This window comes from Spermophilus citellus (genome assembly GCF_964194105.1).
Source record: "Spermophilus citellus genome assembly, chromosome: 8".
Taxonomy (NCBI): Eukaryota; Metazoa; Chordata; class Mammalia; order Rodentia; family Sciuridae; genus Spermophilus; species Spermophilus citellus.
In genome coordinates, this window is record NC_138189.1 from 110,217,489 (window position 1) to 110,239,774 (window position 22,286).

General features: G+C 34.0%; 1 long non-coding RNA gene across 2 annotated transcripts; it reads left to right on the forward strand.

Moving 5' to 3' along the window:
* Positions 1-12,953: 12,953 nt before the first annotated feature.
* Positions 12,954-21,249, forward strand: LOC308654438. 2 transcript variants are annotated; one of them, XR_014023267.1, is made up of 4 exons: positions 12,954-13,004; positions 13,948-14,013; positions 18,685-18,820; positions 20,667-21,249. It is a non-coding gene; the product is annotated as an uncharacterized lncRNA (long non-coding RNA). The 2 variants fall into 2 exon arrangements; XR_014023268.1 differs by having other exon boundaries at positions 12,959-13,008.
* The last annotated feature ends 1,037 nt before the right edge of the window (positions 21,250-22,286 follow it).

The window sequence follows — 22,286 nt, forward strand, 5'->3', positions numbered from 1 at the left end:
TGCTCTATTTTGTCTCTGATTTTCCTAGTTCCAGTGAATTAATTTGAATCCTCTTACTAAAATTAAGATTCAAGCATTCAGGATATTCTGGGTAGTGAACTCTCCAGGAGGGTGGTGTGGAAAGCAAAAGAGGAAGATGATGTCAAGAACAAGGAAGGGAAGATAACTTCGGGAAAGTTAATGTTCAGAAAAATCTAATAAGTCATGGTAATAAAAAGAAGACCCTGTGGAATTTGAGGCAGAATTCTCTTTTCTACCTGCCTCATCACCAGCTCCATATGATGGAAGTTCCTACTCTGGGCAAGCACAGCAGGAAATGCAGGACTCTCTGTCCTCCCAGCCTCCGCCATAGATCAATAGTTACACCCCGGGAGAGATGAGCCACCAACATTTTGTATCACACTTTCAGCTTTTTGTGGCTGAAGTGCCTTTCCAGACAAGAGCAATTGAGAGGCATGGTTCTTCACTCAGCCTACTCTTATTAAGTGAAAGCTCTCTCCAAGACACAGCAGACCAAGAATACAAAAGGCCTGGTTGTATTTGTTCCTGTTTTTCACAAGGGTAGAATCTCTAAAGGGTAGAAGAGGCATGGATTATATGCCAAAGGATACATTCCTTATGAAGAGCTTTTCTTGTAAATTAAGTCTAACATCCAATAGAAACACCCTGTTGTCACTCTCCTGAGCTCAGGAGCAGTGGCACATGGGTTTTGACCAGGAGAGGCAGACTATAAAAACTTAGAGATCCAAAGCTGTAACTAAGGAAATTGACTAGGTCAAACAGAACATGGGGAACAAAAGCCAAATGATGCTCTTAAAAATAATAGAAATTTTGGTGTTAAGCTATTAAGAGGATGATGGTGCCTCTATAAAAGCAAAAAGCTAAATAATAGCCCAATTAGAAGTTTAACAGAGAGAACAGAGAAAAGGGACAGATGAAAAGATCCTTCCTAGAGTCGTAAGAGAGACTATGCTTGTAAAAAGAACCATATTTTATTGGATCAGGTTGAGATCAAATTATGCCCAGGACATCTTTTAAAAGGAATAAAATAGCCAATCAGTAATGAGCAGAGGTGTGGTACCCAGGGAAAGAGGCTGCTTAACAAATCAGGGAAAAAGACACTCAAGAGTCTCGCTAAAAGCACTATTCCTCCAGTGACAGTGCCCAAGACCAGACAAATTAGAGACTGTACATGTTAGGGATATAGACTTCACTAACATAGTTCATTTTAGACTATTTGGTCTGCTACAACCGAATGCCATAGTCTAGGTGGCTGATAAAAAACAGAAATTTTGAGGGACACAATTATTCAATCTGTATCATAATCTAGCAAAGTCACTTAACAAACAACACAATAAAAGCAAACTCCAAATGGGAATGGTGTCATAATCAGCCAGAGTTACTACAATATAGTATGTAAAATGCCCAGGTTTTAACACAAAAATTTGTAAGACATGCAAAGAACTGGAAAAATGCCCCATAAACAAGTAGAGGAAAGTAAGCAATAGAAACTACCTCTGAAGGGACCCAGATAGTGGATTTAATAGGCAAAGGCTTCAAAATGGCTATCATAAACATGTTCAAAGCACTAAATAAGTAATGGAAGGTCTGATGTCAATGTCTCATCAAATAGAGAACATCAAGAGGAGATTAAAATTATGAAAAAGAAACAGATAGAAATTTTGGAGTTTAAGATAAATAAATGAAATGAAAATTTATTGAAGATATTCACAAGTGAAAGGATGGAAAAATTATATCATGAAACAGCAATTATATGAAAGCTAGAGTGGCTACTTGAGCAGACAATATAGATTTTTTTTTAAGTAATGGAAATAAAAAGTGACACCATATAATGATAAAAGGGTCAATCCACCCAGGAGATATAATAATTATACATTCGCATCTAACAACTAATGTCCAAAACACATGAAAGAAAAACTGACAAAATAGAAACAGAAAAATTCAACAGTATTCATTGGAGATTTCATTCTTCCATATTCAGTAACAGATATAGCAACTAAACTGTAATGGTTAATATGAATTGTCAACCTGACCAGATTAAGAGATGCCAAGGTCTAAGAGGATTATGGGTGTGTCAGAGAGGGTGTGTCTAGGAATGACTGGCATGTGGATAGCCAACTGAAATGAGTAGCACCAACCAATAGGATGATGGCTTCGACGGAATAATAGTTGGAAGAACAAGGAAGCAACAGCATAGATGCAAGCTCAATTCTTCTTGAAAGGGTTCTTGATTGCTGCTTCCATCCTCTGAGGATATCAGACTCTTGCTTCTTCACTCTTCCAAAGTGGACTCTGCCACTGATTCCCCAGAAACCTTTGGTCTCAGACAAGGGTAGCACCACTGATCCCTCTTGTTCTAGGGCTTCAGCTTCTTGTACTGCACAGCTACTGGTCTTCCAGCTCTCCAGCCTGCAGATGGCCACTGTGGACTATCCAGCTTCTGGATGAATAAGCCAAGTTAAAAAGTCCTCTTTCTATAATTATCTTTCCTGTTGCTTCTGTTCCTCTAAAGAACCCTGACTAATGTATAAGCAAAAGAGTAACAGTAATAAAAATGGAGGAACCAAAGAATGAAACAAATAGAAAAGTTAACAGACTTCTATAGACCTCTCTGTCCATAATAGCAGAATACACATTCTTCTTAAATGCATGAATAACATTCTCCAATATAAACTATATTCTAGGAGATAAAACAAGCCCCAAGAAATCTACAAGTATTAAATCCATAAAAAGCATAATCTCCAACTACAATTGAATGAAATAAGGAATTGGTGAGACCAATAAATTAGGAGAATTCAAGTATATGAATAAAAAACCAGTTCTAAATAATGAAGGGGTTGTACAACCAGAGATATGAAAAATTGGGTTCTGTATGTGCAATGTGAAATGTAATGCATTATTCTGTCATATAAAAACAAATTAGAATAAAAATAAATTAATTAATTACATTTTTTAAAAAAGAATGCAGAGGTCAAAGAAGTTACAAAGAAGTTACAAAGGTCAAAGAAATTACATGATAACATGCAAATTGAAATTAATGAATGTACCACAAAGACAAAAGCCCTTGAACTATTTCAATAGAGGCAAAAGGATATTTGACAAAAATACAATAATCTTTCACAAGAAAAATAATGAATGAAGAATAAGAGGGAACCCCTTCATTTTCCTTGATGTAAAGTCCCCAGCTAACAACATATAATATTCAGTGAAAGATTTAATCCTCTACTTATAAGGCCAATAATAAGACAAAAATGTCTACTCTCACCATTTCTATTCAAATTTCAAGTTTGTACATAGAATAATTAGACATGAAGAAAAATAAGAGGCGTCTAGAACGAAGAAGTAAAACTATATTTGCATTTAACATGATCTACATACAAACAATCTTAGAGAATCCATTTTTAAAAGTATTAAAACTAATAAGTACAGCAAAATTTTATGATCAATATACAAAAAAAGTATTTGGATTTCTAAGAACTACAAAAAAAAAGTAAATAATCCAACAGTAAATTTTTTAAAAAAACAATCTAGATGCCCCTCAATAGATGAATGGATAAAAAAAGTGGCATCTATACACAATGGAGTATTATGCAGCACTAAGAAATGACAAAATCATAGAATTTGCAGGGAAATGGATGGCATTAGAGCAGATTATGCTAAGCGAAGCTAGCCAAGCCCTAAAAAACAAATGCCAAATGTCTGCTTTGATATAAAGAGAACAACTAAGAACAGAACAGGAAGGAAGAACATGAGGAAAAGACTACAGTAAACAAAGACGAATGGGGGGAGAGAAACGGAGAGAGAAGGGAAAGCACATGGAAATAGTAGGAGACCTTCAATGATACATAGAATTATAAGAGGTTATGAGGGGCAAGGGGGAGGGACAAAAAGGGAGAGAATTGAACAACAGCAGGGGAGGTAGAGAGGGAAGATGGGAGGGGAGGGGAGGGGAGGCGGGATAGTAGGGGATAGGAAAGGTAGCAGAATACAACAGTCACTAATATGGCATTATGTAAAAATGTGAATATGTAACAGATGTGATTCTGCAATCTGTATTTGGGGTGAAAATGGGAGTTCAAAACACAATTTGAGTCAAATGTATGAAAGATGATATATCATGAGCTATGTAATGCTTTAAATAATCAATAAAAAAAATTTTAAAAAAAAGAAACTATATATTAGAGGGATCGTGAACCAAAAAAAATTTTATTTACTATAAACATTTATTTATAGGAATAAATCTAACAAGAAAAGCACACAGCTTGGACATTGAAAACTGTAAAATGCTACTGAAAGAAATCAGAGACCTATATAAATGGAAAGTCATGCCTTGTTCAAAGATCAGAAGGCTTGATGCTGCTAAGAGGAAAAAATCTTCCAAAATTGATCTATAAATCCAATGTAATGCTATCAAAATCTCATGTGGTTTCTTTGCAGAAACTTAAAAAATAATCCTACAATTCATATGGAAATTCAAGGAACTTATACTAGCCAAAACATTCTTGGAAAAAAAGAAAAAGCTGAAGGATTCACACTTTCTGATATCAAAATGTATTGCAAAACTATTGTAATCAAGGCAACATGGAACACACAACAGATAAACATATAAATTACAAAAACAGAATTGCAATTCCAGAAAGGACGCCTCATATTTATAGTCAATGACTATTTGACAGGAGTGACAGTGTAAAGGTGGACTGTATCATTCTTCATGTTGAATAAATGGTTGTTGAACTACTAAAAATCCACATGCAAAAGCATGATGATGAACTCCACCCTCCAGCATACAGAGCAATCAACTCAACAGATCATGGGCCTAAATATCAGGGTCAAAATGATAAAACTCTTGATAGGAAAATTAGGAATAAATTTTTGTTACCTCGTGTTATACAAATCCTTTTCAGATATTATAGCAAGGCAATATTAAACAAAACAAAAAATAAATAATCTGGACTTCATTAAAATGAAAGCTTCAGGGTTTCTAAAGGCATCATCAAGAAAATGAAAAGTAAAGAATGGGAGAAAATATTTGCAAATTATATAGCTGATATAGAAATATAAAAAACTATAATAATTTAATGATAAAAAGAAATAAAAATATAAATGGGCAAAGGATTTGAATAAACATTTTTTCAAAGAAGATATACAAATGACTAGTAAGAACATGAAAAGACATTTAACATCATAGTTGTTATGGAAACAAAAATCAAAGCTATTAGAAACCACTTCACACCCATATGCATATCTTTGATAAATTAAAAAAAAAAAAAACAGACAATATCAAGTGTTAGCAAGAATCTGGAGAAATTTGAATCCTCATTTTCTCTAAAAGACCAATGTTTTGATAAATGCTGCAGCATTTACTGATTTTGAAAATATTTATATCAACCTGGAATGTTTTATCTATATATTTTATTTTATCTATATATTTTCCACAATAGGCAAAATATATAGATAAAATAAGATTAAGATGGGGTAAGGAAGATAGTGTGGTGATAGATAAATGATACAAAATTTCTTTTGGAGGTAATAAAATGTTCCAAAATTAGAACACTAAAAACATTTGAATTTTACACTCTATCATGGTGAATCATAAAGTCCAAGATATACAGAAAAAAAATGAGTAATCTGGGATTTCATACTACTCACAAACTAACAATTAGCCTACCACAGACTCAAGGCTAGTAAAAAAGATACAGGACTCCTAGGTTAACTTCAAAAAACTTTATTACTCAAGTGCAGCAAATAACACGAGTTTGTTTGTTTGTTGTTGTTTATTTATTTTTTTTACATTTCCTCTTGTGGTGATAAAGACGGTCCTGGATGGACACCTACAGATATGGATTGCAATACCAAAATGCAATCCTAAACTTAGGATTGATGAAAAGATGTTCAACATCATTAGCCATCATGGAAACTTTTATAACAAGCACCAAAACTGCCTGCTGTCTTTTCTGATCCAAAAGGAGATATTATCTCTATCTTCCAAGGCTGAAAGCAAATTTGGCCTTTGCTCTTAAGAAAGACACAACCTGTGGTTTCTCAGGCTGCATGCTGTTCAAACATACTTGAAAAAATGTTCCAAAACAAAGGGCAATCAGTGCCTCATTCACAGCACAGGTAGAAATACAAGATACTTGTGAAAATTTATTCCTAAATAGATGGTAACTCAAGATTTCTCCACTCAAGAAAGAAAGTGAATGATTGAATCTGTAGGAAGACCTAGATCAAAATCCCAAAAGTTTGATATTTCAATAAACTTATGATACGGCAGGTGAACAGATGAATAGACGAGGAAAGATAAAGGGGAGGACTATGAATCTAGAGAAAAGAATAAAGAGAGTACAAGTGATTTAGAGTATTAAGTTGGTTGTTATTGACAACATCTGCTATATTCTTTGTTAAGCCTTGGGAATGCTGTCAAAATGTGGCTCCCAGAAATACTACACAATGGTGTAACAGGCTGCAGTCACTCCTCTCCTAGTCTGAAAATATGTCTCTATTGCTACCATCATCTTCAACTTCAAACTTTTTATTAACCTCTGTGATCTCTGTTTATTTCACAAGGCATCTTTCTAAAATAGAGGTGGTCCTGAATATCATAAGCCCACCACTCACTGACGTATATATTTAGAGTAAAGTGTATTTTCCCTAAGTTGCTGTATTTCCCCATCTTTCATGCTGATAAGATGCTTGGGGACCTTAGCCAACATTCAACTAACTAACCAAAATTACAGAATCAGAAAATGACTCCTTAAAATTTCAGTACTACTTTCTTTGGGTGTGCCAAAGGTAGCCCACCCTTGGCCAGTCTGCCAACTAGTTACAATATCAATACAAGAGAATGTTGAGCACAAAGAAAGTCATGTAGCAGAGGAAGTAGAATATAGTTATTTTACTTTACTTTCTGCACTGATTCATAAACCACAAAAATTATTTCATGTTTACATGGGTAGAATATTTTAAAACTAATCTATCCTGTCTGCAGGTATCATTACTGGGTTTCTCTCCCTAGGTAATGCAGCCCCAAGTCATTTTACCACAGTCCTGATTCTTGTTAATCTAATGTCTTCACTTCCTTTGTATTATAGTCTAAAAGATGTTTTTCAAAAAGTTATATAATAAGTAAAATAAGTCCCTATGCAATCAAATGTATCCATTTTTAAGTGAGTGGCTTAATGAATCCCATCTTCATGAGGAGAAAAGGGATATTTTGCATACCACAAACATGAAAATCTGAAAAATTATCCACAACCAATGAAAGTAGGTAGCAAGAACTTGTTCTCAATTTCATTACATTTCACTCCTGTATATTTATTCTCCAGTAATTATTTGAGTCTCCTTCACATCAACACATTGATAGAGAGAATATTCTTGACTTTCATCAATAAAAAAAGTTGAAGAAGTTTAATTTTGATTCTTTCTTCATTCTTGAAGGGACAAGCTAAAAAAGTTTTATTTTCTATTCAACAATTCTTCACATGTTGGTTACCCTATTCTACCTGAATATATGTTAGGAATGAAAGTACAATAAATAAGATTATTTTTCATCTATTGGGTAATTACCTTGCATTCCAACTACCTTCTGATATACGAAAAGAGTATAATCGGAAACTACATTTCCGGTCTCCCTTGCCATTAGGAATTTGCATGTAATTTAGGTTCTACCAATTAGAATCATGTTGACAAATTCAAATTACCAATGAGATAGAGGTCGAATATAGCATGTCCATTTTGTGAGCATGTATTGTACTTAGATGCTTGTGGTTCTTGACTCGTGGTTAGCATCTATTTCCATCATCTTCCTACTAATGGAATGAAGGAATAAAGGTAGAATACTCTGGAGCTGACAGTTCCAGTGGATAATTCTGCTTCTAATCTTACTGAACACAATAGAGCTAGACACTCTGGTGGATTCATTTGATGATGTGGTTTTGAAAATTAGTCATAGAATTACCACAGCTGCCCTTCTGGGTTCTTTCCTGATAGGATGCAAAGTCACAGACAGCTATGAGATCAAGGGAGATTTTAAAAAGCATTTTAGAACACAAGTATCTTTATGTAAATTTCATCCTGTACAGAAATTGAAGAATACTAAAATGAATAGCAAAAATAAACAAGTAAAGCATCATCAAAATGAAAAGTTTTGCTGGGTGCAGGGGCACATTCTTGTAATCCCAGCAACTGGGAGACTGTGGCAGGAGGATGGCAAGTTCAAGGTCATCCTAGGCAACTTAGTGAGAACTTGTCTCAAAAATAAAATAAGGACTGGGATGTAGCTCAGTGGTAGAATGTTCCTGGGTTCATTCTCTACTACCAAAAATAAAAATAAGTGAAAAGTTTTGCATAATAAAAGGAAGCTTCAATGAAATGAAACCTATGGTATGGAAGAAAACATCTCTGATAAGAGATTAATATCCAACTAAACTTAAAAAAATTATTTGAAAAATCATACAACATAAATAAAAAACCAAAAGAATCCAACTGAAAACTAAGCAAAATGTCTGAGTTAACTATTTTTCAAAAGTGGCATACAAATGGCTAACAGGCATATGAATATATGTTTCACATCACTTAATAGCAAAGAAATGCAAATCAATCCAACATTGAGCTATCATCTCAGTTATGTTAGTCAAATGATAATAGGTATTGGTGAGAATGTGGGGAAAAGTGAAACTTTACACATTTTTGTGGGAATATAAATTAGTACAGTATAGTGGGTCCTCAAAATTTTCAAAATAAAATTATAATATGATCCATCAATCCTCCTATTGGAGATAAATCCAAAGGAAATTAAAACACTATCATATAGAGATGTCTGCACATCCATGTTCCTTGTAGCATTATTCACATTGGCCAAGATGTGGAAACAACCTGTGTTTCATGTACAGATGACTGGATAAAGAGAATATGTGTGCATTCAATGGAATATTATTCTGCCTTAATAAACAAAGAAATTCCACATTTGTGAGAACATGGGTGAACTTGGAGAACATTGTGCTACGAAAAATAAGCCAGATACAAAAATTAAAATATAGCATGATCTCATTTATATGTGGAATCTATAAAAGACAAACTCAGAGAAACAGAGGCTAGAAGAGTGGTTACCAGGAGTTGGGGGAACTGGTGAAATGGTATGATGTTGGTCAAAGGGCAGTCATGCACAGTACAGTGACTATCATTCATAATAATATATCATACACTTGAAATTTGCTAAAAGAGAGTTATTTATGTATTCTCACCAGAAGAAAGAGGTAACTACATAAAATGAAGAATATGCTTATTAGCTTCACTGTAGCAATGATTTCATAAATTGTCTATATAACAAAATATCCCATTGTATACCATAAAATAAATATATAAATAAATACAAATGCACAAATATAGTAAGAAAGATTATAGGAAAAACATATCTGAACATTTGAATATATTATGGTACTTTTATTATATAAAATCACAGTTGTGCTCAAATCAACATTTACAAATGGGAAAAAATCTGTTTAACAGCTTATAAGTTTACTATATGCACATAAAACCCTTTTTCTTATTCCAGAATAGCCTCTTTCTGCCTTAAAAAATAATATAATTTTGACAAAATTATCACACAGTCTCATCAAAACATCATCATAAAATTAAAATATTTCCTTCTAGTGTAGTCTTTATCCAAGAATGTCTATTTTACATAGTTATGATTTATATTGTAGAAACTATCTTATAAACTACCTTTTTAGAAAATGGTAAGAATTCTTCATATCATTGAAACTCTTTAAAAAATTATATTTAATTGCTGTAGTATTTTATAAGAGGGAACACTTCTTTCCACTCACCATGTTTTATACAGTAAGTGAAGCAATTTTCCAAAACACTCGAGTCATTTTGAAACACCTTCTTCTTCCCCCTGGAGACGGAACCAATTACTGGGCTCATTCCCTCCTTCGTGTCTTCATTCCTTCAGTCAACAAATTCGTTTTGAGGACCTGTAACAGCTCAAGGACTGTATTTCAATGCTGAGAGTAATGAAGAGAACAGAAAACTATCTCAGACTCACATTGCTGGCATTTGGAGTGTGTTGGAGGTACAAAGCAAAATATATAAAATAAAATACAGTATGGTAGGACAGGTGAAGAAAAGTAGTAGGAATAAAAATAAAGCTGATTAGGGGAATGGGTTATCTAAAGATTTAGAGTTTTAATTAGGGTGGCTGTCTTAGCTTCCTAAATCCACCATAAAAAAAAAAAATACCACAAACTGGGTGTCTTCAAACAACAGAAATTTGTTGTCTCTCAGTTCTGAAGGCCAGAGTTTGAAATCAGCATCGGCAGGGTTTTGCTTGCTCTAAATCCTGGGCAGGACCCTCCTTGTGATCTTTTCCCTCAAGCAAGCGTTGCCTTTCTTTCCAGTTTGGCCTTCATCAGCACTTGCAGCTCTCTCTGTATCTTCACTTGGTCGTCTTATAAGAGCACCAGTCATTCTGGCTTTGGACCCCGTCCCTCCCGTGAGACCTCATCATCACTATTTACATCTGCAGCTATCCTATTTTCATATAAAGTCACATTCTGAGGCATTGAGGATTTGGACTTCAATGTGTCATTTTTGAGGGGACACAATTGAACCCATAACAGCAGCCATGAGAGAGTTCATGGAGAAAACCATTTAAATAACCATTTAAATAATGTCCAGATAAGAAAGTAAGAAGATGAGCCATGGAGTTATTATCTTGGGGAAGAATGCTCTCAGCAGATAAATAGAAAGAGCAAGACTTCTGAAGTAAAAGCATGGCTGGTATGTTCAAACAGCAACAAAGTGGGCCAGAGTGACTGCAACAGAGTGATAAAGAGGGAAAGAATGAGGATATCAGGCCAGGGCGTTAACAGGAGGTCAAGTGTTCTTTAAAAGCCGTAGTTAGAAATTTATTTTTTACCATGAAATAGATTTTTTTTAAATGGAGGTAATGCAGGTAAATGGAGGGAGCTGGAGAATATAATGCTAAGTGAAGTAAGCCAATCCCCCAAAACCAAATGCCAAACGTTTTCTCTAATATAAGGATGGTCATTCATAATGGGGATGGTGGGGAGCATAGGAGGACTAGACCAACTCTAGATAGGGCAAAGGGGAGGGAGGGGAAGGGAGGGGGTAAGGGGGTAGAAAAGGCAGTGGAATGAGATGGACATCATTACTCTAAGTACATTTAAGAAGACATAAATAGTGTGAATAAGTTGTGCACAACCAGAGATATGAAAAATTGTGCTATATATGTGTAATATGAATTCAAATGCATTCTACTATCATATATAACAAATTAGAATAAATTTTTAAAAATATATTTTTAAAAAGGTCATTAGGAGTTAGGCATGGTAGTGCACGCCTGTAATCCCAGCAGGTGGGAAGGCTGAGGCAAGAGGATCCTAAGTTCAAAAGCCAGCCTCAGCAAAAGTGAGGTGCTAAGAAACTCAGTGAGACCCTGTCTCTAAGTAAAACAATATAAAATAGGGCCAGGGATGTGGCTCAGTGGTTGAGTACCCCAGAGTTCAATCCTCAATACCCCTCACCCCCAAAAAAGTCATTAGGAGACATTTGCAGGTTGGTAACATGATTAAATTATTTTTTTAAAAAAAGAATCACTGTTGAGAATGGATTAGGAGACACAAGGAAGGATGAAAGAACACAGTCAAACTAAATACTTGGGGGGGGGCGTGGGGAGAGAGATTTTTTAAAGAACAGTATAAAATCTAACAATGGGCTTAGCCACAGGAATGGGGTAAAGGGAATCTTTCAAAGGCAAAATGAAGGGATCACATAAGTAACTTAAAAATAACAATCCTTGTCCCAAGAAACAAAAATCAAGAATGTTCAAAGATCAATAACAAGGTTGGCACTAGTCCAAGGTCAGTCAGGTGCTAGATAGACTTTGTGCAAGGTTATGGTTGGGAGTCTTTTGAAACAGTTCTTATTATCAAACATAAATTCAGGAGTTCTTTATAATTACCCAGTTTTACTAAGTTATTATTACTTTTTGTTAGGAATAACACAAATGACTCTTTTAATTGACAGTTTTCACAGGAATGAAAGAAAAATTTGCTAGGTTAAATGATTGCACATGAACCTAGATACTAGCAATAAATGGAGGTGAAGAATGGTCAGATCTTGAATATTTTCTGTTAACAAAAATCCACAGAAAGGAGGGAATAAATGATAATGAAAAGACACGTTCTAGAGGAGGTGAGAGGATGGTATTTAGCACACAAATGGATGGATGAAACTTTGTTCAGAGGATGTGTGGTGGGCAGCTGCCTCCAGCCTACAATTTTCAAACAAATAATTGTACTCTGCCAAAAATTTGCTCCATTTCTTCTTCCCTCCTTTACTGGTTTTCCTAGGTTGCTGTAAGAAAATACCACGGACTGGGTAATTAAACAACAGAAACTTAATTTCTCAGGTTTTAGACTGGCAAGTCCAAGAAAAATAGGGTGGCCTTTTTTCTTGGCTTCTAGGCAGCCACCACCTTGCTGTGAACTCACGTGATCTCTTATCTGTAAGGATAAAGAGAGAGAGAGAGCACAAGCATTCTGCTGTGTTTATCAAATCAAGACTGGCCCAACCCTCTGGACCTAATTAAACCCTAATTTTACTCTTACAAGTTCCATGTCCAAGACAGATACACTGGCAGTCAGGGCTTAATAATGAGTTTTAGGGGACACAAATCTTTGGTCTGCAATACATCTTGATCCCCATTGCTGGGAAATAAATCTGAATTAGAAGATCTGACTTTAAGACTCAGTCATCCACAGGGGGCAACAAAGTCCCAAATATAGCCCTTTTGGCTATCACTCAAAGCCAAATTAAGTATATCAAATGTGAAGGTCATATTCTATTTTTACATATACTGATATTTTTAGCTTATTACCTGATGGGTTCATAAGGGAAGATCATAAGGAAAGCAAGCTATTGTGGAGCCTTCTCAACATCTCACTATGTTCCATTGAGTAGGTATATAAAGTTTGTGAACTATTTTCCTATTATTGAAAATATTATAATTTTAAATCTTTATTCATTAATCAAAAAAAGAATAACTCTTCACATATATGCTACATGCTTTCTGTTAAATTTAGTTCTCAGTGTTTATATTTTGTTACTATGATGAATGAAATTGTTTTCCATTGTATTTTCTAAGTAATTGACTTTTTTAACAATAAAATTATTATTTATTCTATGTGATTCAAATACTTTATTGAATTTCCCTTTTATGTCTGTTTTTCCCAATTGTCACTTTTATTTTAAACAATATACCAATATAGTCTCTATGTAATCTTTTTTTTCTCCTCATTTCCAAATTTATGGCTTTCACTTCTACTTTATATCTAATTGCCTATTATAGTTTAGATATGAGACGGTCCCTAAGAACTCAATCAGAAAAACTTAGAGGTTAAGTGATTGGGTTTTTAGAAGCTTACCCTAATCAGTGCATTAACCCACTTGAATGAATTAACTGGGTGGTAACTGTAGGCAGGTAGGGTATGACTGAAGGAGGGAGGTCCCTATGGGTGTACCTTGGAGTATATATTTTATCCCTGGTGAGCAGAGCTCTCTCTGCTTCCTATGCCATGGCCTGAGTTGCTTTCCTCTGCCACATCCATAACATTGATATTTTATTTCACCCCAACCTCAGAGCAATGGAGTTGGCCACCTGTGGACTAAGACCACTGAAACCATGAACACCAAATAAACTTTTCTCCTTTAACTAAAACACTATCCAAATAAAATAGTGGTTAGAAAATCGTGTTATTTTATTAAAATATCTCTTCTGATTTTATGAGGAATGTCTTTAAAATTGTATTGTTAAATATAATGCTAGTTTTTTTTTATTTAGAGCAAATGTTTTCTATAATGTTATTGTGGAATAATATTCCTTATTTTATTTTTTAACAGAATGGATGAGATTTAAAAATAAACTATTTGAATATTATCAATGCCTTTTCAGTTTCTCTTGCAAAGGTGAGTTTTGTATTTGATTTATTGATGGAATTTGAAATGTATTAGTCTCTTTGGGCTATAATAGAATAGCATGAACTCATGTTTTATGAACAATAGAATTGTATTTCTCACGGTTCTGGAGGTTGAAACGTCCACTTTCAAGGCACTGGCTCATTCAATATTGGTGAAGGCTTGCTTCCTAGTTCAAAGAAGACGTCTTCTCTCACCATGCTCATATGGCACAAACACATGAGCTAGATTTCTTCAGTCTTTTTTGTAGTAGTACTAATACTAATGTTAAGGACTCCACCATCATGATTTAATTGCTTACTAAAAAGCCTATCTCCTAATCTCATCACCTTAGGGCTTCAGATTTCAAAATATGAGTTGGGGGAATACAAACATTCAGACCACAGCACAGCATGACCTTACACTATCCTTGCATTCCTAAGGTTCTACCGTATCATATAAAATAATGTACCAGGTTAACAAAGCATGAAATTCATGTAATTAAACTCCTATTAACTTCCACTTCCATACTTAGGAATTTCACTGTTTTGAGAAATAGCTTGAATAATAATTTTAGTTCTTTGTTTATGAGCACTATCTGTTTAACGTGTTGGGAATGCAAAGATCAAAAATTTTTAAATGTGCTATAACATTGGAGAGATTTGTCACAAAAAAAGAGAAGATTATATGCTCTTAACATCATTTTTCCGCATGACTTTTGGCAAGCATCTGAATGTATCTATTTGCAACACTAAAGGAAATCAAATGATTAAATAGAATGAGTCATATAAATGGTGTGAACCAAATAACTGAATGACAGAATTCTTCACTTTTCAAAGATATTTAAATGCTTATATAGCAAAATGCAAGTGAATGTCTTTGTAAGAATGAGATTTTTATTTCTAAAATGTGTTAAAATTAAATGTTCTTGGTCTAAATTACAAAGCTGCATTGACTATTCTCTTTAGAATTTTTCATCTATATTGGGGAAGCTAAATATAATTCCCTGTAGATATATTGAGCCAAAAACAATGGACATTCTTGAGTGTTTTATTTCATGAGAAATCTGGATTGTTACTTGTCAGAGAATAATTATCACTTTGAATTATCTAATTTATCTGTATAGAACCCCTCAAAAACCAGAGTTTAGTAACTAGTTATAAAGAGATCTAAATTTTTCAGCAAAGAATATAGCTACTTGGCAAGCCCCAAACATATTTATCTTTGACTTTAAAAGGCTCTATACAATTCCTTCAATTTTTGTTCGAAAATTAAACCTGCAGAAAAGTTTAAAGATCAGTACCATGAACACATATACTGCCAACTAAACTGTAAATACTTTGTCACATCTTCTTTTTCTTTTACTCTAATTTCTATGATAAACTATTTGAAAGAAAGTTGCAAACACTGTGACACTTATGTCCTACTTCAGCATAATCTTCTATGAATATGACAGTCACCTATGTTATTCTATTAAGAAAATCAATATTAATGCAGTTCTATCCAAATACAGACAGTCTCTGACTTATGGTGCTTCCAGTCCACCACTTTCCAACTTAATGATGCTGCAAAAGTGATATGCTTTCACAGTAGAAATTGTATTTTGAATTTTGATCTTTTTTCAAGCAAGTGATGTGCGATACAATACTCTTTCCCAGCGCTGGGCAACAGTGGCAAACTACAGCCCCCAGTCAGCCAGGGGATCATGAGGGGAAAGACTGAATATTCTACAGTTTACTCTGTTGCCAGAGTTTTTTGGATAGTAGATTTTATGTTTTCCTCGTCCCATCATGTCTACAAATGTTCATCAGTGTAGGCACATGTGATATTCAGTATTTTATTTAAAACTAAGCATTTGTTAGATGATTTTTCCCAACTGTAGGCTACTGTACTTGTTTTGAGCATGAATAAGGTAGATTAGGTTAAGCTACAATGTACAGGTGGTTACATGTATTAAATGCATATTTTGCATATGATATTTTCAATTCATGATAGGTTTGTTAGGATGTAATTTCTAGAATGCCCTACATCCTGGATTTATCACTTGTTTCTTCACAATTAAATTCAGTTTACATATTTTGGGCACAAATATTACATAAAGGATGTTCCATGATCTTTGCTGCATCACATCAAGAAACATTTTCAGTGGGCATACTAAATTTGATTACTTATTTAAAGTTCTGATCTTAAACGTGTGTGTGTGTGTGTGTGTGTGTGTGTGTTGTATTTAGTAAGTTATCTGTTGGATTATACTTTGGTATCCCACCAATATCTTGTTCTTTAAAAGTATTTCACTACTTATTTTCAATATTCATTGGTATTCTTTTCCTGAATCAATTACTTCAGGCATTACCCATTTTAGTACAATAAAATACTTTTTAATATCAAGAACAACCTATGAGCTGTGTCTATAGCTGTCTTCTTTTTATATCCTCTTCATGTATCGTAATAAATCATCAAATGGCAAACCCATAAATGTACCCTGTCAATATCATAAACAAAAACAGAAGCTTTAAAATATTTTGTTAATTCTTTTATTTGAAACTATTATAAATTCCCTTATGAATTTTTTTTAGTACAAAGTGAGCTATGTATAAATTCTTATGACATACTAATAATGAATTTATTCAAACTGTAACAAAAAAAAAAAAACAGTACACCTTTTTGCCTTCCTAAGTTCATCTCCCACCTAGAGAAGCCATTTTCCTCTTTCTATTTCAGTGGCTTCATCCAGAACATCATTGTTTACATGACTATTTAATTAAACTAATTATCACAAAGTGATCCCAATTTCTTCATTACAGTCCTTTCCTTTACTTAGTAGTACTCAGAATTTACATCCACTTGACAATTAGAGCTTCAAAACAGTTACTAAAGCCTTTTATATCTGGTTTTCATTAGTTCATATTAAACGATTCATTGGCTTGATTTTCACTTCAGTGAACCCTCTCATAAAATCTGGTTAGACATCTTAGTGATATAGCACATGAAAGGAAATGAATTAATACATCAGCAAAAACACTGCCAAGATGACTATCCTAACACATTTTATTATCCCACGGATAAACTCGTCACTCATATGAGAGATATATCAAAAGGAGAAGAGTGAGGGCTTCCAGCGGTTTTAAAGGTAGAGGGATGAAATGAATAGGTTCAGCTCTCATTTATGGAAGCAGGTGTGTAGTCAGCAAGTCTCTCTGGGGAGGTATTATTCAGTGGGCAGTTTCCCAATATTATAGGAGTTCCCATTAATGCCCTTGCAATTAAGGATTTTATGGCATTTTACTTTTTGAAGTCATAATTTTATATTGGTACATAGATGGTATGTGTTTGTGCATGAGGGAAGAAGAGATTTATTCTGACTTGGAGAAAATGCTGAGTGCAAATTCAGCTTTACTGTGGAATAAGATTGTGTCTGTATGTGTGTTGCAAGTGCTTACATATGTGTATATTATATGTATATTATGAAAACATATGCCTTTTTGTATATGAAAGCACAAATATAAACATTTTAAAAATTAATAATATAAAAATATATTTTCTGAAGTTTTATTCATGGGAACTTATAGAACGAAAAGAAATTATTTTTTTTAATTTAAAGAAATGGGAAGATAGAATATCTGCATTCCTTTCTAAATCTATCATTTCTTATAAATAACTGCAGGTGATTATAAAGATGATTTGAAAGACTTTGCCAATAATTGGCTGTGTCTGATAATATGTCTGGGTGCAATGGGAAGCAGTGAGACCATAGCAACACAGGCCCTAAAAAAACAGCACTCCAATACAGTGATCATATCCATTTTAGCGGCACAATTCACAATAGCTAGACTGTGGAACCAACCTAGATGCCCTTCAATAGATGAATGGATAAAGAAAATGTGGCATCTATACACAATGGAATATTATGCAGCACTAAGAAATGACAAAATCATAGAATTTGCAGGGAAATGGATGGCATTAGAGCAGATTATGCTAAGTGAAGCTAGCCAAGCCCTAAAAAACAAATGCCAAATGTCTGCTTTGATATAAAGAAAACAACTAAGAACAGAACAGGAAGGAAGAGCATGTGGAAGAGACTACAGTAAACAAAGACGAATAGGGGGAGAGAAACGGAGAGAGAAGGGAAAGCATATGGAAATGGTAGGAGACCTTCAAGGATACATAAAATTATAAGAGGCTATGAGGGGCAAGGGGGAGGGAAAAAAAAGGGAGAGAATTGAACAACAGCAGGGGAGATAGAGAGGGAAGATGGGAGGGGAGGGGAGGGGAGGGGGGATAGTAGGGGTTAGGAAAGGTAGCAGAATACAACAGACACTAATATGGCATTATGTAAAAATGTGAATATGTAACAGATGTGATTCTGCAATCTATATTTGGGGTGAAAATGGGAGTTCAAAACAGAATTTGAGTCTAATGTATGAAAGATGATATATCATGAGCTATGTAATGCTTTAAATAATCAATAAAAAAAAATAAAAATAAAAATAAAAAAAAAAAAAAGAATCTGCTCTGGGAAAGCTACATCTCCAAGTTATCAAAACTACACCTAGACTAAATTTACACATCCTGAGAGAGAAATGTTTTTCACAAACACTGAAAAGCTATGAACATTTAAAAGAATATGGATACAGAGTGTTGTGCATTAACTCATCAAAGGTAAATTGCTTTCACATTTTATAGAACCAGACTGGATGAATGTCAAAAGATGCATGGATAAAGAAGTGTGGATATATGCACAATGAAGTTTTACTCAGCCATAATGAAGAATGAAATTATGGCATTTGCTGGAAAATGGATGGAACTAGAAAACATTGTAGTAAGTGAAATAAGCTAGACCCAGAAAGTCAAGGGGTCCAGTGTTTTCTCTCATATGCAGAAGCTATAGCAAAATAAGGGGGGAGGGAAAGACGTGAGGAAATCCTATGAAAACAGAAGAGAGCTCAGTGGAATAGAGGAAGAGGATTGAGGGGGAGAAAGAAGGGACAGGAAAAGGGAGGAACACTAGAACGAATCTGACCAAACTTTCTCATATACATATATGAATATACCACAGTGAATTTCACCTTTGTGTATATCCACATTGCACTAACTTAAAAAATATATAAATAAATAAAAGAAAGCTTAAGAGAGCAGAAGAAAGGGAACAGAGGGAGGAGGAGAAGGAAAGGTTAACTACTGGGAACTGAATTGAAGCAAATTATATACCACACTTGTATAATTATGTAAAAATGAACCCAATATTATGCATAACTCTAATGCACCAATAAAAATTTTTAAAAATATTTTAAAAGCCCATAACAGTGGTTTTATGTCTGTAAATTAAATTTGGCATAACAGCAAAAGAGAAAAAACTTTATTATATGGTGATGTAAGGGAGTCTCACTCTTTTCCTATGACAATATATAAATTGGTAGTCAGAAGCAGTTGATACCAAACCAGTCTTTTCATTCATAAATGCTAAAAATATTTAATTCTGTTTGACTAACATCTCTATAATATTTTTGTGTTTTTTAAAATTCTTTATCCCAAGGCTATTCAAATGGTTATGTATTCAATAAATATATTGTCAAATTAACATTTGTTGTTGTTGTTTTTCGTATTATTGAAGATCTACTTTTTGTTCCTAAAACACTGAGCAAGAACATTCATCAAACTTCTCTAGTGAAGATGCTCTTCACTGATTTCCTTCTTAGTTAGCTGAATACTAACTAACATAAATTTAAAAATTGATATAATCATAAAGAGCTCTTAGAATCAGAAAATTTAGTATCAAATTCTACTTTGGCTACCTACAAATTCTGCACTGAAGTTAAATTATGTTATCTGACTCTTTGACCTTTTGTTTCTCCATCTGTACAGTGAAGATAAAAAATAATTGACTCCCTAAATTTATTTTTCAATTAATTAATTTTTATTGGTGCATTACAATTATGCACAATAGTGGGATTTATTATGCAATATTCACATATGCATATAACATAATTTGATCAATCTCATTCCCTAGTATCTTGTTTTCACTCCTTTTCTCCCTCCTCATGATCTGTTTGCTCTAATCTACTGACCTTCCTTTTATTATCTTTATTATTATTATTTTAATTAGTGTTTTATATATACATATATATATATATATATATATATATATATATATATATATATATACAGGATTTATTGTGGTATATTTTTTACTTGGAATTACCATAATTTGGTAGATATCATTCTCCAGTACTTACCTAAGCCTTTCCTTCCTCCCTCTACTCTATTGGTGTTCTTTAATCTAGACTGCTGCATGTCACTTTTCCTGAAGCACAGCTCAAATTATGTTACTCCTTCATGCAGAATCCTTTTTATGCCACCCCTTTGTCTATTCCAGTGTCCAAACTACCTTGTCTTGAATTTAAAACCACACTTCAATTTTCTGATATCATTCCTTTGATCTTTCTTCTTGTTCATTATTCTCTTGTTAACTTTTGTTTTATATATGAGACATAAAACTTTCTTTTTCAAATCTCTTTGCAAATTCTTTCTCTCACCTCATATGCTATGTCTCCTCAAAATGTTCAAGTCCCATTTTTCAAAGCCCAATATGCTTGATGTGTTAGTTCTGCTCCCCTGAGAAACAAATGCCAAGATGAAATAAACTACATAAGAGATTTTTTTGGCAGGAAACACAAAACAAGTGAAACAAGTAAAAATTAAAGACGATGAAGAAGAAGAGGACAAGGACAGAATTCTGAAGGAGGATCAGGAGGATCAGGTTGGAAGTGTGTCATCCTGCAGCAGAATTTTGTGAAAGTTTCAACAAGGCCAATGTGAAATCATCAATTTCAAGTCTCCTAAATTTCATATCTCAAAAAATTTTTCCTGAATTAATTGAACGCTTCCTGTTAAAATCTCAATACATGCCCTCCCCTTTATATTTTGAAATCCTAACTTCCAAGGAGATGGTATTAGATGGTGGAAACTTTGAGTGGTGATTAGGTAGCTCCACCCTCATAAATGGGATCAGTACTTTCAAAACAGAAACTGGAGAGAGACCTTCCCCATTCCACCATGTAAAGACTCAAGTAGAAGATGTGGTCTTTGATCTAGAAGGTGGGCCCTCACCAGACACCAAACCTGCTGGCACCTTGATCCTGGACTTTCCGTTCTCCAGAACTGTGAGAAATAAATGCCTTTCACTTAAAAATCACCAGTGTGCAGTATTTTGTTAAGGCATTGCATATGGACTGAGATACATGCTGTCATTGGCAGATTCGAGTTGATGGGAAATATGGTCTTAACTGCAATACAATTGTGGACACAGAGGATCCATTGCTGGGACTCTTGGTCAACTGTCCTCCTCTCAGCCACAAGTCCAAGTGGTGTATTTTCATGGCCACCATACTCAGCAACCTCCATGATACTTTCACTCTTTTTGCTGTTCAATCATTGTAGTATATTACCTTGACGCTCTCAGGAAACTTTGTACTTTCAAACTCAAATTTAGTTAAATATGTAATTGTTTTCTCCTAGATTATAAGCTCTTTGGAGAGATAAGTAATTTCTTTTTAATTTCAATTTTTCAAATGCATGGAATATGCTTCTAAATATGGCATTGGGCTGAATAGTCATGAGGGAGATACTCTGAGGAATTAACATTGCTGTTGAAAGAAAATAAGGAAGATTATGTTTTGGTTCTCTATTAGTGTGAACCAAACTACTCTAAAAAATACTGGGCTAAAATAACAAAAATTCATAATTATGATTCTGTAGGTTTGTGGATGGATGATAAATCTCATTTCTTCATGTGACATCAGATAGGCTTCTTAGTAGAATAAATGGTCCAAGTGGTTTCATTTACTTGTTACCTGGGGCTGTTGGTCGGAAATTCATTTCTACTCCTTTGGACCATTCCACATGGTTGCCTGGCCTTCCATCATTTCTTGGTACCTGGGATTCAAGAAGGATATCCAAAGAGAACAGATTAATGTCTGTTGTTGATGTTGCATTGGCCAAAATCTAGTCCCATGGTTATGTCCAAAACTGACATGAGATTGCATGCAGCACAGGGGCATATGAAAGGTTGGGCCTCCCACACACCATTTGGATAATATATGGGAAAGTTGTTCCTCAGAATTATATTTCTGTAATAATAGTAAAAATATTACATAAGGATAGAAAAAAGGAAGGTTTTGAAAATTTTTGAAAGAGGTTAGATTATATTATCTTGAAAGCTACAAGTTTTTAAATTTTATTAACATTTTTTCATTATATGACTAATTTTACAGGACAGTAACATAAGT